This window comes from Cardiocondyla obscurior, linkage group LG02 (genome assembly GCF_019399895.1).
Source record: "Cardiocondyla obscurior isolate alpha-2009 linkage group LG02, Cobs3.1, whole genome shotgun sequence".
Lineage (NCBI taxonomy): Eukaryota > Metazoa > Arthropoda > Insecta > Hymenoptera > Formicidae > Cardiocondyla > Cardiocondyla obscurior.
The window spans coordinates 10,108,040-10,126,765 of record NC_091865.1 but is presented as its reverse complement, the minus strand read 5'-3'; the positions used below and the strand labels follow the sequence as shown (position 1 = coordinate 10,126,765).

At 39.2% G+C, this 18,726-nt stretch overlaps 1 protein-coding gene and 1 pseudogene across 3 annotated transcripts in view; one reads left to right on the top strand and one right to left on the bottom strand.

Moving 5' to 3' along the window:
- LOC139111085 (nuclear pore complex protein DDB_G0274915) overlaps positions 1-18,726 on the bottom strand; it is a 112,948-nt gene that overhangs the window by 28,360 nt on the left and 65,862 nt on the right. For all 3 annotated transcript variants that reach the window (XM_070671157.1, XM_070671164.1, XM_070671175.1), the window contains 2 exons: positions 8,216-8,327; positions 8,075-8,118 (listed from right to left, as the gene is read on the bottom strand). The gene's annotated coding sequence lies outside the window, so the exon portion shown is untranslated. The remainder of the gene's footprint in view (positions 1-8,074; positions 8,119-8,215; positions 8,328-18,726) is intronic.
- LOC139113081 (uncharacterized) lies at positions 9,861-18,214 on the top strand (annotated as a pseudogene).

Below are 18,726 nucleotides of genomic sequence, written 5' to 3'. Positions count from 1 at the left end.
AAAGATCTTTAATTTTTTTTTTATAACGACAAAAAAAGTTAACGAGAAATAGAAGTATTTTTTCTTTTGTTTTTAAATTCTTGGAAGATTTTAGAAACTGCATATAGACCGTGTTGCGATTTCTTATAAGTCACCCACGTCTCACTTAACTAGCGTTTGGGATTCTGCACTCTCGGGGATGGCACCCCGCGAATTCAGAAGAGCGCAGCGAATCGGGAATAAAAAGAAATGGGTGAAGAGAAAAAGGATAGGAACGATTCGCTGCATTATACGATTCGAGTCCTACTTAATCGGAACGTGAGCTGGTAGACAGAACTGGCCTTTGGTGCCCAGCATTATCTGATCCAAGCCGTATAAGTTACTGACCACGTTCAAAGTTTGCGCAGCATTTTGCTCAAATTCTTTTGTCTAACAAAGAGAGAAATCACTCGCGTAAAAACTTATTTGTTGCGTGAAATTTATACAAAATTAATATCAACTACGATAATAAAACACGGAGAGAAGAAAAAAAGAGAGAAATTCCATTGTGAAAGCTCGTCGATTGAGTGTAGAGTAAACGAGAAGATAAATATTCAATAGTCGAAGATACATTTACGACTAATAAATATGTTCACAAACTTTATTAACATGCAGGTGCCGTTTTATCCAATGAGAAAGAAAATGTTTATTAATATTCGATGTCTTTGTTATTTTTAATTTATGTCAAAAGCGTAATGAGACTATATTTAAAGACGAAGTAATCGGTTATAAGAAATAACGAGACGACGAAAAGGAGGCCAACAGAGAGAAAACGGAAAAGAAAAAGAGAAAAAGAGAGAGAGAAAAAAAAAAATTAATAGAGGGAGGAAATATATATATAAAAAAAAGTTACAGTATTGTGTGGTCAGACTTCTACTTCATCGAAGCACGAGCGGGCAAATAACGAGTAAGGACTTCGTGTGTCCGCCATTGTTTGGCCCATGTGAGGAGGCATGCGGCCATGTTTCCTCCCGTGTACCGCGCGACCGGATAAAAAGAGAATGGCAGAAGGGGAGCAGGAGGTGTACGTAAGGTCGGCTAGGATGAAAGTGGGGGCTTCTGAAAGGGCGAAGGAGAGGAGGGCCGGTTGTGGGCCCAAGAGATCGTCGGGCCTACGTGGCCACGCTTGCCCACCGTTCACATGCACACGGTTAAACGCGAGTATAATATTTTGACATAGTTGCAGTTGTATTTCAATTTGCCTAATTAACTTTTTTTTTTAAATATTATTTCCTTAAATTTTAATTATTTTCCGCGTAATTTAAAGTAACGCGCGCGCGTGGCTACATGCGTACGTTTGTATAACGCTTCGCGCGAACGAGTTTTCGGTTCGCCAAGTAATTATATCCCGTAACGATCGGTCCATCAAATCTGATCGGCCGGACGAGAAAGATCTACCAGCGGCAACTTGATGAACCGGCACCGACACGGCTGCAGCGCGCCGGTATAACGTGGCTCTCCGCCGACGCGTCGAGCCGGTTAAATGAAGCTTTTACGCACGCGGCTGGATTGAGTTTGTTATAAGATCAACACTTCTTCCATGGCGCCGTACCGCGTTAGGCATACGCTCTCTTCTTGGCCTTAGCAGCCTCCCTTTTAATCTTTCTCTCTGTCTTTCTTACTCTCACGCATAATCGTTTCTTAAACGTAGACGTATCACTTCGACAGCTAAATCACCGAGATGCTTCGTACGTGCTCTCATCTCGTTTTCTTTTTTTTTTTTCTTCTCAACGCGCCGGACTAAGTATACGATTATTGATTGAGAAGACTGTATTGAAGTAGCTGCTACCAAATGTCATTATATTATTCGACGTGATTTAACGTAAACGTGAAATAATAATATTTCGCCGGTGCTGGATTTGCTCTGCGACGGGAATTGCAATAAAAATAGCGTTATTCCGTGGTTAATTTATAAAAAAACTTACACGTTCGAAGTTCCGTCGTAAGCATTATGAAGCGACGATCAATTCGGTCTCGTAATGAATACGCCATCATTTTCACCCCAAAGCCTAACGCGTTCGTGAATCCGCCTCGCTTGCATCCCCTAATAACATAACTGGCCGATGGCGCGCGGCGGCGAAAGACGAGCCACGAAATAAGGGAGGGATTCTCCACGGCAGATGTTGCGTCTCGGTCCACCCAGAGGATAATTGAGTATTGTAAGCCGACAACAAAATCAAATTTCCCCTCGTGTGTACACACACTCTTCGTCCCTTATTCGGCAACGTTCCTATGTGGCAGCGACGACGCCTAGGATTTCGTCGTCATCCTCGTTCAGTCGATCCGCAAGCAATTTTCTCATAATTCACGCGGCTCGTGCAACAACGAAAAATTTGCATGCGACGGCGCAATTTCTGACACGCGGCGGTAACTTGGAGTCTCGAACGTCGAGAAGATCGTTAGATCGGTTGTACATAATATTTCACACGTACGTACACGATTCTTTCCGCATTTTAGTAAAAAAAAAGTCTTTTCTTTTTTTAATAATAGAAAATAATGCCGAATACTATCGTGATTAAAAATTTTATGTAAAATATTGCTCGTCTATATTTTACTAAGTGAAACTATTTGTAGTAGAGAGAAATACAAGAATGAACTGTAGATTTGTTTATTATGCTCGAATAAATTAAACTATTTTTTTTTTTTTTTTTTAATAAATCCAAAAGAACGTTTGAATTGCTATATTGACGAGTGCGTGTTATATTTTCATGCGTTTAAAGCGATATTCCATCGAGACGCATTCATCATCTTATCGTTGGCAGATGGAACGCGTGTCATTTGCGGCGTTTACTGCGACGAATGTGTCTCCGCGTGGGACAGATGTTCTCTTATTGGTAGATCTCGGAGAATCCGGACCGTAGAAAATTCAGGAGACAGATTGCAATCGTCATTTCGCGTCATCGGAAACGTGGTGCATTGTAAGGTATTACAGTCGTATTTAAAGTTCGCGTAAAAATTGATAAAATCATAGTTGCAAACTACAAAAACGACGAGTCGTGTATCTACGCCGATATAAATAACGTAATTTAATTAATAAACACACGACGATTACGCCTGACATAATTATTTTCCAAGGTATTTTTTTTTATCCAGCCTGCCATATTTTTTCATTACGTCGGTCATTAATAACGAGAGCATTTCAATAAGCTTAATCTTAATTTTGCGGTGATAATTTGCGACAGATATCGATATCTGTCACTTATATTTTTTTTTTCTTTTTCATATTTTGTTAAATACGAATACTGATGAAAGTTTTAACGAATAAAAAGAATTTAATAAATGTTTGAATGATGTATAACTCACTCGAGTGATTTTCGTAGAAAGATATCAAGAGCTGCGCGGAATGAGCGGCGATAAAAATGTCAGGACGACCCGTCGGTGTTTCGCGATTGCAGGGGAACACGTCGAGTCGCGCGCGCCGAAAGAAGCGCAAGGAGGAATAAAGGCCTTACGGCTTCCACGAAACTCTGTCACGGGCACCGCAGCCCGCGGCTTTACACAAATCCCATAACGAGTGTCGAATTAAAAGCGATTAACCGTATAATTCCGAGAACGTAACCGTGGCCGTGGTTAGCGCGTTGAAACGACCAGCGGGACTTTAACAGGACTGCTTCGCGGACTTCCGCCTATTCTCATCGAGACGTTTCTGATTGTAAGCCATTACGTTGGGGAGAAAAGAGACGAGAGAAAAAAAAAAAAAAAAATGACGAGGCCGCCGATAGAAACGCGATTGCCGTTCTCGTTCGAACGAACAATTCATCGAGATTGCTCGCGAGAAACGTTAACGCGTAACAGAGAAGTGTGAGTCTCGCCAGGAACGACGATGCCAATAATGCACTCTGCCTCGGTACTGCCTCGTTAGCGTATTGATCACAGCACCACCCTTTCATTCTTCCTCCCTCTCTACCCCTCGTTTTCCCCTCTGTGTCGCGTATGCACTTTCAACGTCAGCTTTCACACCTCTTTCATCGCGCCGACGTGTGTTTCGAAGGCGCGACGGACAAGGCTCGTTGCGCACGGTTCAACCTTCCGGATATATCTAGAGAATTATCAATTCTTTGCGAATTTACTACACGATCGACAAATCGTCTGGCTCAATTTCGAATTATATGTTTCTTGAAAGTGCAGTTAATTAATTATTTTGTATCGGGTCGAGTATATATGCGGTTCAATTCGGATCAGCTGAAATATACGCGCGCTAAACAGCTTATCGCGTTGCGAAAACGATTCCTCTCTCGCCATTTACACCCCGAGCGTACTGTACATATAGTACGCAGAGGATACGTATCGTGATCGCGATATCAGGGAAGATCGTGAGTTACCGCGAGGGAGGGGCACGACCGGTAGCTACGTGCACGGTAGCTGCAGCAATTAAACGCGCAATTAAGTGGGAGCGGCGACGGCGGAGTGTTTTCGCACTGCACGAAATTCGTTTTCCCGAGAGGCTCTCGCGGCGACCCATTGATCCAAGTCGAAATGACACCTTTGTTGGAACATCCCTCATTCTTATCGCGAAGCCGTTTGCTACCATTTACTTTTTTTTTTTTTTTCTTCTCCCCCGTACGACGTTTCTCAGCGCCGCGCCGCGCCAGTGCATTCTCCTTGCGTTCTCCTCGCGTTCTCCATACGCTCTCCTCGCGCCTCGTGAGTAACGAGCGCTTGATTCCTCGTGAATTTCCTCGGTTTGCCGACGGTAACGTGACTGCTAGGCATTACCGCGGTAACGGCTACCATGCCGCTCACCACGCGATCTCTGTCACCTAATAACGCTCCTCCTAATCGGCCGATAAGACGACACGCGAGTGTCGTTGCATAAATAAAGTCAAGATCCTGAGCCCGAACCGCACGCGGGAAACGGCAGCGGCCCGCTCGGCTTGCGTTCGTGGAACGTCAAATTGCGAGTCCGCGTTATAAACTTATAAGTTACAGCCCGATCGGCGCACGATTATTATTAACGCACTCGCCGTAATTAAGCACGCAATCTGACCAGTTGTAAATTGCGTTCGCTCTTTAACTCACGAGCTTATCCTCTTTCTCTTTCTCTCCTCGCGACCCAAGCGCGTCAACTTGCGGCTTCATGAATCTAGTTAATATTAATGCGTCCACCGAGATGCCAATCTGGACAAGTTGATATGGCTTCGGCTGCATTATCCCGGTGTAAATTAATTATTAACAATTTGTCACCGCGTATACCTGACATTTCTTCGCTCGCCTGAAAACTAGCCTGTCATTTAACTGACTTATGACTCGCGATCAATCTACGTGGATTTAAAAATTAATTTGGTAAAGGCTTGATTGTATTTAACTCGTTAACGTGGGTTCTAATTTTTCTGAAACTATATATTTATTTATTTTATTCTTTTTTTTTTTTAAGATTACTTTTCGCGGAATGAGTTTACATTGTTTTTAAAAATTCTCGCGCGCGTGCCTCGTCTCTTTTTCTCGCGTCCCTTTCCGATTTTAATGCTTCTGAAAGTTAATTTTCAACGAGAAACATTCCGGGGCCGCGCCGTTCCATATCTCGTCGACAACATCGTAGCCAACTTCAACGTCATTATTCACAGTTTGTACGAGATTGATTTACCGATCGTTCGTGCTTGCACATGGATCGCGTTTGCCCCGTTGTCACGAAGCTAATCGTGGAAGGCGGACAGCAAGGCGAGCTTCGCCGATGCTGATGTACCGCGCTAGCCTCCAGCTGAATCATTACGGAGCGCGTGGAAATTTTTACTTTCCGAATTCGTAGGAGAATAATGTTGCCCGGATGACTCGACAACGAGGGGCGTACTCACGCGCGCGAGGTGCTATTCTCCCCTCCGGTCTCTCTATACTATATATACTATATGTATGTGTATATATTATATATACCTGAGAAACTCGCCTAAGCGAGTCCAAGGATGTGGATGCATCGCGGGACCGACGGGGTCGGCGGGGCGTGACCGGGGCCCGGCAAGATGATTTCGTGGCCGGGATAGTGTTTTGACGTGTTTTGACAAACGTGCGCCATTATACGGCCGCCACGAAACCCAAAGGCGGCTTTAAACATCTACAGAGGTACCGAAAGGGCCGGTGCAACCTTCTCGTTGCTCGCTAAAACGCGCGACTTAGGTGGCCGTTTTTAGGGCGAGGAAAGTTTTCAACGGTGCAATCGGCTGCGAAATAATTATTCTCGCCGGAAGCCTCTAGTTTACATCGCCGGGACTGCGATCCCAGCCGAAAAACTGGCTTTCTTTCCGTCTTTTAACCCGTGACGGAATTGCCCGCTAACGAACCGTAAGCTTTTTGACGGCCGATCGCGGTGCCCGCGGCGACAATTTCGATCCCCCGTTACGGAGAACTATATCAGCATATGCATATGATTTACATGAGTAATATAATAACGCTCGTAAATGCCTGGCGATTGGGGTAAGTTTGTAGCGAAATCTGTGGGAATCGCTTCTTAAATTGTGCTCCGAGATTTTAATTAATTTCGAAAGGCATGCGTTACTTTGATGAAAAATTGCGAACGGCTATGGCAATAGTGCAAAATTTTTTGACAGCAACCAGGGCGAAGGAAATTTTTACAATTTAATTTATCTATTCGGCACGATTAAAAGGGAAAACGCTTTCGTCGCGTCAACGGGATGGAAGTGATCGAGTCGGCGCGTTGCCCTGTCGCCGCCGCTTTTGACAAAGCGCTACGCCCCCTCATTCCGCCTCGGTTTCGAGGATGAGGGAAAAGAGGTGATGTTAGAATCCGGTCCGTCGATAAATGGTAGAACGGGAAGAGGAATCCTCCCCGTTCGCATAATGCGCGTCGCGCGTCGCGTGGGAATGAAAGTACACGGAATCTCTGATGTACGGTCTATCTCTTTTCTCGTGACGGGCACCTTTACTTTTCTCTCCCTTCTGCGTAGAAAAGAAACACATCTGTCGTTTTCCCAATCTTCGTACTTCATCCACGGAAGAGAGAGAAAGAGAGAAAAAGAGAAAAAAAAAAAAAGAAAAGTAGCTGCTCTCGTCTAGAAAGATTTTGAGGCTCTCGCTCTTGTCGCTGCTGCGCCCTCGCGGTCGACTTCGGTGCTTTCGAATTCGAACATAACTAATATATTACATATCGCGCAATTGATATCGTAAGTGATAAATGTAATTCATAATTTTAATAAAGTAATTTTAATACTTTTTAATATTAAAAATTTTATTTTTTTTATATTTAATATTTTAATATTTTTAACACGTATATGTAAACGTGTCATTAATTTCGGGAATTATATCAATTCGAGTAGTTTTTCTTAATCAACGTGTTACCGGAAGGTTCGAAAACCATTATCGTAGATAAATGACTCGAAGAGAGAGTTTATCTTGAATTGACCGTGGTATCGATTGATATGTCATTGGGTTAACAGGCGTATTTCTTCGACGAAGGATTGACTAAGCTGCGTACGATTAACGGTCGTTTGCGATGAACGCAGGTTAATAAACCGTACGATTAGAATGTTTACTCGAGCATGCGTGCGTGCATGTTGCGCGTATGCACAAACAGCGCGTTAAACATGTGCCAGCGGTAGTATCTAGCGCAGTTGGCGAACGAAAGAGAAAAAGAGAGTCACCCCCTTATTTCAGCTAATGACCAGTTCACTGTTCAACAACGCGTCGCGCGATTTCCCATGATTATGCTGGCGTCACGAAAACGGGTACACTTCTTAAGAAAGTGTTTAAACACTCAGCTTTAATCATTATATTTATTTCGAGCGTATTCATAAAATGATTATCACCGAAACAGTTAAAGAAAAGAATTTCGAACGCATCGGCGATTTCGCGAACGTATCGTTTGAAATTTTGAATAACAAAAGACGCCTGTAATTTTTTTTTATTAAAAAATATTTTTGCTGTATTATTAAAGAAGTACGAGAGGCTTCGACCTTTTTCGATTTATTAAAGATTATTTCAGAATCTCGGTTTAAGTCAGATCTTTTTTTTTTAATTTTTTGTATAGCAGATTATTTTTGCATACTTCTAAAAATATTCACACCAAGAAACCCAATTGCAAACTACGAAAAAAAGTCATGCGACTTACCGATCTGCATGAGCTTCAGCGGAGTTGTATAATTCTGCTGGTGACTGTAACATAAAAATGAAAATATTAATGTAGACATGTAATGTAGACAAAAGGTAAGTTTTTTTTTATAAAAATTTTATTAAAAAAATTTATATTTACCTAAAAGTTGCTCCGCCGATGCAGGATACCCGTCCCGGGCCTGCTCCTCCTCTCAGATGGGACGTGTCGAGTCATCCTTCCGCGCACTGGACATTGGAAAGACCGTCTTTGCCTGGAACATATTAATTAAATATTACATTAATTTTTTTAAATAGGATTAATGCAAATTTAAGAAAGCAAGGTGTTCTGTCATTTTACAATTGCAGGGCGTAACTAAATAACGAACGGCTAATCATTTGAAGTCTACTCCCTTACAAACGAGTAATAATAAATATACATATAATGTACAGAAGGGGAGAAAGAGAGAAAGAAAGAGAGAAAAAGAAAAAAAAAGTTTCAAATTCAACTGGCCGTCTTTTTACACGAGGGGTGGTCAGTGCGTGTGCGTGATGCATCCCGTGATGCTGATAGATCACTTCACGGACGAGGATGTTTCGATCTCGAGCGCGATAAGCGCGAGCGATATTAACACTTTGCCCTTAGATGCCTCGTTTGGGATGCGTCGCGTATCAAAATTATCACGTTGAGGAACACGCGATCGCTAAAGCCGAGTATTGCATTGCGAAAGTCAAAGGTTCTTTTCGAATCTCTGTTCCGGAATAGGAAAACATCTAAGCGCTCTGTGTTGTCTAGTTTTTTATATCAAAAGCCAGAAGTAGACGTAATAAAATTTTTTAGAAGCACTCTTGTTGAATCGTGACATAAGAGTCGCAAATAAAGTCTTCCGTAAATTTGTAGCGGTCCGTTTTTATCCATGCCACATCAGCCGCGATGTGACGATATTAAAATGTAAAGTTCGTCGGTGAGAGCAAGTTTTTTTTTTCTTTTTTTTTTGTCGTGCAATTTCGGTGGTATGCGCGTCGGTGATTCGTCGCTGAGCGGCCGGAGGATTGAAACGAGACAATCTGAAAATGAGACATCCTAATGGCGGTCTCGTGAGGAGCGAGAGTCGCGCGGACCGGTTGTGAGAAAAGATGGGCTCCTCGGCCTTCGAGGATGTCGGAAAGAGGCATTGGAGATATCGGCGAGGGCCGGTGTCGGCGGATCAAGAGAAGGATGTCACGGTGTCGCGAGATAGGGATCGATAGGGTTCTTTCGAAGGTAGGGAGGGCAGCGGATAGCTATGCGCTACGCTCAAGGCACACCCCGAATGGTGCGGAGTGCAAACTGTCAGAAGTCTCAGCGGTGACATTAAAGATTGGCAATTCCGATTGCCTCGAGATCAGGTATAGATCGACCACTTCTTCGTTTACCTCCGTATGACGATTAATCTAGATCGATTTCAAACTTTTTTTTTTCCCGAGACTATCGAATATTTTATGTGATTAATTTCATTTTCAGTTTTATATAAAATAATAATATTAAAATTTAGTTTGGCATCGGAGAGAATATTTAATTGTGCTTTTATCGCGATATTAAATTAATATTTTTAGAATGCTGAACGTGATAAGCGTAATATAATTTGTAAACGAGATGCAACAAGACTGTGATATGTCGTAAATATTTCGTTTTCGCGTTCAAACCTTCATTTGTGGGAGGTGACAATAAAATAGAATGTATCTCGCACCTCGACCCGTCGTGATATTGTATATCACGGTCCATAAAATAATATGCTATAAATAGGTCAAATATTTGGGTAACCTAGATGAGGTATCGGTTGTGTATACGCGGTGACATCAATGGACAGCAATTTAAAACCCTGGGGTCCAGGTATATTACGCGCGCGTCCTCTTTTATCCCTGTCCATCTTAGATCTTTTGTAAAAACCCGCACTTAATAGATCCCAAAGAGCCAACGATAATTTGGTTGTCTGTGGTATAAACAGAGCGACACTCAATGATCTATACAGTCGTTGTAAAGGTACGAAAGGGACCGCAAAAACCACTTTTTGGTGTTCAGGGTGGCTTCTTCGGCATCATTTGAAGATGCCTTTAGCTGTAGCCGAGAAAAACGAAGAAAATTCAGATCTTTTCGATTGAAATATTAGTCTATTTTAATTTTTTAATGTGATAGATATTTAAAAATTTATTTTACGAGTTGTTTATTTTTATAAATATTTTAGTTAATTATTTTAATTCTAAAATGCTTTTAATTTATTACATATTTTTTTTTAAAAGAGATAACACACTTTTTATAAAAGTTTTAATTAATTTAATAAGAAATATATCGATTTTGACAAAATCCATAAAATTATTCCGCTTCTGAAAATGTGCTAACGATTTGAGTTTAAGAATAAATGGTAGGAAGATGTTTATGGTTTATGGCTCTTTTTAGACGATTTTTCTCGTTGACAACAAGGTTTTTTTTTCGTGTCAGGCACAATTGGGATGTTGTACAGCTGCACGATCCGCATAATATTAAGAACACAACGGCGTGGCCACCCAGAATGCGCATCGCAAACTTCTTGTTTGCCGGGTGCGACGCACGAACTCAAGTGACTTTGAACGATCTTAATGCTTGCACGATTTTATAAAGTGATGACATCTACCATTTAGTTTAGTTACGTCTATGTCTTTAAAATTACTGTGCGACTTAAAATTAATTACTCACTTTTTTAAGCGCTCTTTCTTTAAAACTTTGTGCCTCAAATTTACATAATTACAATTTAATTATAAAAATATAATACTTTAAAAAATAATATTAAATTAAAAGTAAGCCTGGAGACAAAGTTTATCCGAAAGATATTTTTTTGTGTACTTTTAAACATATTTATGTGGCGTGACCACCCAAGTCGATCGCGCTGGCTGAATTAACATTTGCAAAACGATTCCCCTCAAAAGTTTTTACCTTTCACCTGTTTTATTCAAACGTTAACATACTTTTCAAGTGTTTCAACAATTTTGCGCCGGACTACAGGCGGTCTTTCATTTTACCGTGCGAGAGCATCTCGCTCTGAGAAAATCAAGTCACGTGCATTTACAAACTTCGTTGTAGCTGCGATACATGCAATAGGTGTATCGGATATAAAGAAAAAGTAGTGTGAAGCGGCGACTTGAAAGCTAATATTTAAAAAGTCAGGTACAACAACGGTGGACTTTCTTTTTGACGTATAAAAGGCGTGGGAAGAAAGAAAGACGTATCTATTTGCAAAATCGCTGGCGGTAAAAGAGGAGCTCATTAGATATTTATTACTGGTAAGAGAGATCTTTCAGAAGCTATTTAAGCGCCCTGCTGTTTCTGTTTCGAGATTAGAGAGCGTGTTATTGAGATGCCGCGCAAAACAATACTTGACGAAAAAGAACGGTGGAGAGTGACAGGGAATACAATTTTGTGTACAACTCAAGGTGTGGCGGTGCCACACTGTATCGGGATATGCGTTTGATGACTACGCATTTTCAGAGTCAAATTCCGTGGGGCGTTATGAAATGCTGCGAGAGATGATGCACGATCACATTGGGAATCTACCGAGCAGAAATATAGGGACATCTTGGGTGGGATTAAAGGAGCGGTCGAGGAAAATCGTAGCCAGCACTAAAAGGAGAAAAGCTTGGGCGGACATAAAGAAAGAGAGAGGGAGAGAACACGACAAAGGGAGCAACAATTACTTTATTTTGACTTTGCCGGCTTTTCGCCGTCTTCAAAACGGCCCGGCTTTCCTTTGTCCTCTGTGGCTTCTGTGTTCGGCGTCGGGCGTGAAAACGTTTGATAAAAAGCGACGTCCCGCAGTGCGTCAATTTCTGTCAATTCTACTAGAGAAGCGAATTTCTAACCCAATTGGTTTAGAGAGCGCCGAATTCTGTGTAATATATTATTGAAAAGCTAGCTTTCCCTTTAAGGATGTGAATGCAAAGAGACAAATAAACGTTTATAAAATATTAATAAAATATTTAAAAATATTCGTAATGCAGTAAAAAAAAAAAAAAAAATAAATAAAAATAAAAATAAAATTAAATTAAAAAAAAATTAAAAAATCGCTACGTTGAAATAATTATTTCACAAATGTAAAAGAGAATGTCTTTGTCTGTTTGCGGGTTTCATGTCATGCGTTTCAAGCACGTATTTAAAGCTTTAAGCAAATCGAATGCCCGGTATCACGAAACGACGCCTAACACTTGTAGAAGTGGACGGGGAGGAACACGGTGGTCACACTATGTTACGTACAATGCGATATTAATAAGAGGATACCAGCGATCGTTTCACATGGAAATTCACGAACTTAGCTAACCGATTTTCACGGCGCCGCGAACGAAATCCGTATTTTTCGAGGAAAAGTATTCGGGTGAGCACTCCAGCGTGGAGGACGTTGAAGGATCGCCCTCCTACGCTATCGACGCCCTGCTTTGCACTTGAATAACCCAATTTCGGGATGGCGCAACCTCTTCGGGGCATCCGCCAAGCTACCTCCGCTCCGCAAACAATCCATTCGACGAAGATTTACGAGCTGAACTTTATCGTGCGCGCGTCGCATTCTTCGCCCGGCTACATACGTGCTCTCTCGCCGTGGAACTTCCTTAATGCGGTTATACTTCTCCTTACTTTGTTCCGAAGACTCGTAAAAGAAAAATCGTAGATGAAAATGAATTTTTCCTACATGCGAGTTGGATCTCATAATAATATTAATTTTGTAACGCACTTTTTGTGCCGTGTACTGATCTAGATATTACTTCAATTTCAGGATATAGCGTTAAATAATCGTCGGATAGTTTTTCAGTAAGTTTTAGAAATGCAGGATGTACATAATTCAGGTTTTATTACTTAATATGGGAACGGCCGGGCTTGGCCGCGAGAGCGCGGCGGGAGGGAAACGAATTTGTGAAATGAATTTCACGGGGCAGTAACAAGAGTTTTTTTTAAGTTAAGAGAGGACGCGACGCCCAGAGCGATTGTGTGAGAAATCGGTATTGGGATTAGGAGAGAATAGTGGGTTCACCCTACTTTGCACCTGAATGACCGAATTTCGGCGCTATTGCGACGCCGCATCTGACGGGTGCGCGTTCGCGAGAAAACGATCCCATCTACGATCTCATAGTGCCACGCTCCTTTGCAAATGAATGGAGAGAATGCGGCGCATGATACTCTCGAGAGTTTCGTGATTTCTCGTTGACTTTTTTTTCTTCTTTTTTTTTCCTTTATTTTTTTTCCACGTTTCCTCATGGTAAATCAGCCATGCGATCGTGCGTGCGTGGCTTACGACTCCTCATCACAATGCAATTATGCGGGTCGTTCGGTCGCGCAAGATTTCAACAAGATTTCGAAGCTAGTACGCACCCGGTTTCGAGAGCTCCGTGTAAACGAACCGTTTACAAGCTCGTCTTTTCAGCACCCAGCTTTCCGATCTAAGATTTCAAAGCCACTCGAGAGTTTTCACGTGGCTAGAATACCGAAACGATCGCACCATCCTATAATGCTTTAATTTCCGACATAGCTAATACACGTATACTTGTCATATGCAATGTAAAGTATCTTGTAAAAATGTTCAAAAGTTAGTTTATCGATTTATAAAAAAAAAAATAGATATATATTATAATTATTATTATTTTACATATAAGAGAGAACTTCAAGGAGAATATTTTTTTGCAGAACATTTGAAAAATGTTGTGTAATTTATTGAGTGTGACGTTACGTTATGCTGATCGCAAAAGCGAACAAATGTATAAGAGCTACTATTAAACGCGGTGGGAGTCTTTATTGTGTCGCGAAAAGAAGTATGTAAGCGTGACATCAAGGTGGACACAAAGTCCATTTTCAGGATAAACGTCGTAGTGATACAAATGCCGTTTCATTTTTTAGTAGCCATATGAGCCGGCTGGATCATTTTTCAAAGGAGGGATTATTCGCGCTAGAGAGTTCGTACACTGCCAGAGATTACAGATCTTTACGTGAACTAAGGCGAGACAATAATGCCCCCCCTTTTTTTTAAGTAACTGTAGCTGATAAAAATCTTCAATTAAATCTCGCGTTGCAGAATTTAATCTATATTTCGTACTACAATTAAAAATGCACATAATTTTCGTGTCGTAAAAAAAATTATGTGCCGAATGTCTTGAAGTTTCCTCGAATACTTGAAGTCTCGCCTTTTGACTAAAACAATAGTTTCACTTCACGTTAAAGCTTTCTGTTTTTTTTTTACCGTACTCATGTTATACATACACACAATTTTGAAATAATGTAAAAACGTCTATAAATTTATTTTTAACAAAATGCCAATAAAACATGCACAAAAATCAATTACGTCGATTGATAAAAAAATGTTCGAATACGACATGGCTTACGATTATTATTAATATTGAAAGAAATATAGAAAACATTAATCAATTTCTTATCTAAATGGTACGTAACCTATTCTACATTTTTTAACGACGTGTATATTAAATTATTTATTTAATATGATTTTTTTTAGATAATTTGTAAAACTTGTATTTATCAGAGAAACGTGGCTGTTGCAAATATTTCTCTGATATTATACACCTTTTCGAATGTCATATTTTGCCATTTTAGGAACCTCCATGTAGGATTTGTACTCGCCGTACTCCGCCAACTGCTTTCAATCCACGCACTTCGGAAAGCCGTTATAAATCGTCTGTCAGGAGACGAAGAGAGTACTGCGAGCCAAGCAGATGCAATACGAAAGTTGATTCAGATTTGAAATACGAATTTAATTCGCGTTTCTACAATGTCAATCGCGTTGCAAATAAAACTTTAGACGTAAAGAGAAATGTTCAGGATTTTGAGAGACTAAAGAATCATGACAGAACGGTAATTCATTCCCAACAAATAACATTAAAGAAATTTTACCAAAAATTTGTTTTTTAAATTTAGATCAAAGGTCAGTCAAATAATTCAGTTGAATTATCGAGAGATAAAATTAATGATCTGAAAGGTGCTCATCATGCAGTGAAGGTTTGCTTACGAGAAATTGAAAAAATTAAGACATTTTTGGAAGACGAAAATTCCTGGTGGAAAATACTAAAAAGTCGTTCAGTTGATTGTTGTCAACAAAAGTTGCCGCATCTGCATGGAGTTTTAGATGGGTCATCAGTTACTTTAATATTGTTTGAAGAAGACACTGATGAAGTACAAATACTTAATGGTTTTATGTTAAAAATTGCAAATGAGCGAAAGCTCATTATTTGCAAATCAATATATAGAATATTTGCAGAATTGCTGCTAAGTAATTTTATTTTATAAATAGAAATAAAACTTTGTGAATATGCATGTGTATCTTTGAATAGGGTCCAAGTCGTTTTGTGACATCGATGCCGAGAAACAGAAATGATAATAATAATAACGCAGCCAGATTTGAAACTTCTTCGCGAGAAGAATTGCGGAGCGAAGCAAAGAAACCCGAGCAATATGCGAATCAAATGGAATACATGGACTCTTACACAGTTCCACATTACAGTCTCGATATGTCATCGGCTTTAATTGAAGTTACAAGGTAAACTTTTTGCTTGTAAATTTAAAGCATAGCTATTTAAAATTATAATTTTAGTACCGAAAGAATTCGACGTTACAATGAAAGAGTTGTTACGAGTGGGCAGAGCATTGTTGCTTCCGACTTTTCTGAGGAAGATAGAAGTGATGAACGAAAAATACCAAAGAGATCACTCAAGTTTAAAGATACATATGACAACAATCAATATGAAGATAGAGATCAAATTGACAGATCAAATAGTAAAAGAAAAAAATATATATATACGTCTTTAGATATAAAATTAATGCGAATAACTTTAACGAAGTTTTAACTTTCAGTTATGCCATCGAGAGAAATGCGACATGATCGAACGATGTTTGAAGACGAGTTAAAGTCCCAAGAGGCAATTAGTAACGAAAATACAGCAAGCAGAAAGCACATTGCAAACGATTGTGAATCAAACGTGGATTTAACAACCGTAAACTTTATTAATAAATCTAATTTTTTTAAATATATATTACAATTTATTTAATCTTTTATTTTAATACGTATCAATTTTATTTATCTTTTAGGAAATTCCGTCTAGAAATGTATCAAGTTTTAAACCAAGAACAAAGACATTTATTGAAAAAGGCGTTCGTTGTATTCAGAAACTCCCGACAAAAATTGCAAAGTCTAAAAGCAAAAATGTTTAGCGTGTATATTTCAAAATATAGATAAATTATATCGTCTTCTTTATTTTAATATAATGCCAATTTCAGAAATTTAAATTTTTATAGAAAAATTAAAAAATATTAATAAGTAATTTATCGTAACAGTATTTTGTTATTTCTTAATATTATTAAACGTTATAAAATATATCGATCATATTTCAATCAAGTCTTCGAGATTTGCAGCATTCAACTTTCCAAATTTTAGTTTAATGACTTCTTGTCTACGTTCACAGAGCGGGTGAATTAATTTAATTTAATTATTATAATCCAAATATTTCATAATTTCGGCTCTATATCACAGACTAGTTAAGTTCTGCAGAAATCTCAGAAAAAGATTTCGAAATATCTACGATCGATCTTCTAATAATGACAATCAGGTTAGATTGGGTTATCGTTTATATAGCTATCAATTAAATTTAAAATAGTGGCTAAATCCAAAAATAGAGAAAACGATATTGTATCTTTAAATTATGTAAATGTAGACACATGAAATGAAGAAAATTCTCACTATAGCGAGAAGTCCAGCCTTTACTCTCGACGATAAATTGAAAATGGGTTCAACGACCATCGTGATACTTCGTGATCACGCGATTATGAGATCTCCTAAATCGACTACTTTGATTGAAAGTATGACTTAGATATGAAATTTGCAAGCATTTTCTCAATTACGTATAAAGTTAACAATACAGTAAAGACTTATAAATTATTTTTGACGACAGAATAAAATGATTAAACGAACCAGAAAACAATGCGTTAATGAGGTAAGAGAATTTTGTCAAATAAAAGAAGTTAAAACTTTAAAAATAAGTTAAAATATTTTAAAATTTATGAAGAAAAAAAAAATTGGAAAACCTGAATCTTTAGATTTATTCGTATTTTAATCACTGAATTATTTAAAATGTTTTTGAAGAGGGAGGAAAGTACAAAATTATCTGAGGAACAACAACCAAGATCGTGCAAATGTGCAGACAAAATTAACTCGTTCTCGTCCAAAAGCGGATGTTCAAAATTAAACGCAGAATGTAGAAAAACCAGCTCAAACGAGTGTGTACCTTTTCGCATACTGCTTAAAGACTTTGGCGATATTAATATCAATTATATATTTTACACATATTTTAGACCTCGAACTTCAGGTTGCAAACCGCAGGCATTGCGTGAATCATTCTGTCGTCAAAAGAAACCCGAGACAATGACCATGAGAAAAGTGCTGCCGTTCGGCCGACTGAAGACAAAAATGAAAGAAACGTCGAGGAAGTTACAGGTCCCATTTTTTTTTTTTTTTTGCATTTCTCGTCTCCGTCACAGAGACATTTCTGCAGGAATTGAGGACTTTTCAACATGTAACATCTAACAGAGCGCTTTGCCAATTTTTAAGAAAACTACAGAACAAGCTGTCGCTAAAGTAAAGTCTGTGCGGGACGAGATTGGAGTTAAACGGGTATTGGGATTCAAGTGCGATCTGAAAAAATGCAGCAATACGTTAAAGAATTGCAGTGCAGGAGCTTGTAGAAAAAATCGCATGATTTTCGGTGAACCTAGCCATTCACGCGACACGACAACGACTGATTCCAGCGTCAGTGATGATTCTTGAAGACAAGTTTTAAATTTATTATCGTCTAGTTATCAATATATTATTGTTAATTCTCATTGCACGCTTGGGTGTCATTTCTCATAAATTTGATTTCTTAAAAGCTTCAAATTTATTAATTTACTTATTTATACTTATTAATTATTTGGGCGAAATATTTAATTGTCAACATTTTAAGAATTTTATTTTTAAATGTTCATACTTGTAATTGAGGAACAGGGGCACGATTCATGCGCGATCTGTCCATCGAAATTGAGATTCGTCCGCTCTCAACCGCGCCATAAATCGCGTGTTTTCCTTCTTATTGGCTGATTGAATAATACATGTAACCGAATAGTATTAAACCGGCTGAACGAGACACGCAAGGTCCATGACGCCTGTCATGTCGGGCGGGTCATGCGTCAGCATTTTGACGAGTTGTTTAGGTCGATCAATTTATCGCTTAAGTCACACACGAAATGGTTGTTGCGCCTGTATTTGTCGATGCAGAATTAACGACGCGATGTAAGATAAGACCGCGGATTTATGAACGCTGTCTATTATCAATTCATCATTTTATGTCTATTACACGTCTGTCTTAACGTTAAGCTATCCGATCGATTTGCCACGTTCGAAACTATTGTTTGCGTTACTGCTTCACATTTATTGAGGGTTTCCTCGGAAAAAAAAAAAAAAAAAATTAAAAATTACTTAAAGCAATTCGAAATGTACTTTAAAATATTTAAAATTATATCAAGCGCTTTTAGAAACTGATGATAAAGTGTTCTAAGCGAAACGTCAAGTACTGGGCACTATATTTTTCCGACGATGAATTCCTAGTGATGCAACTATCACATATGTGTATCCATGCGTGAGG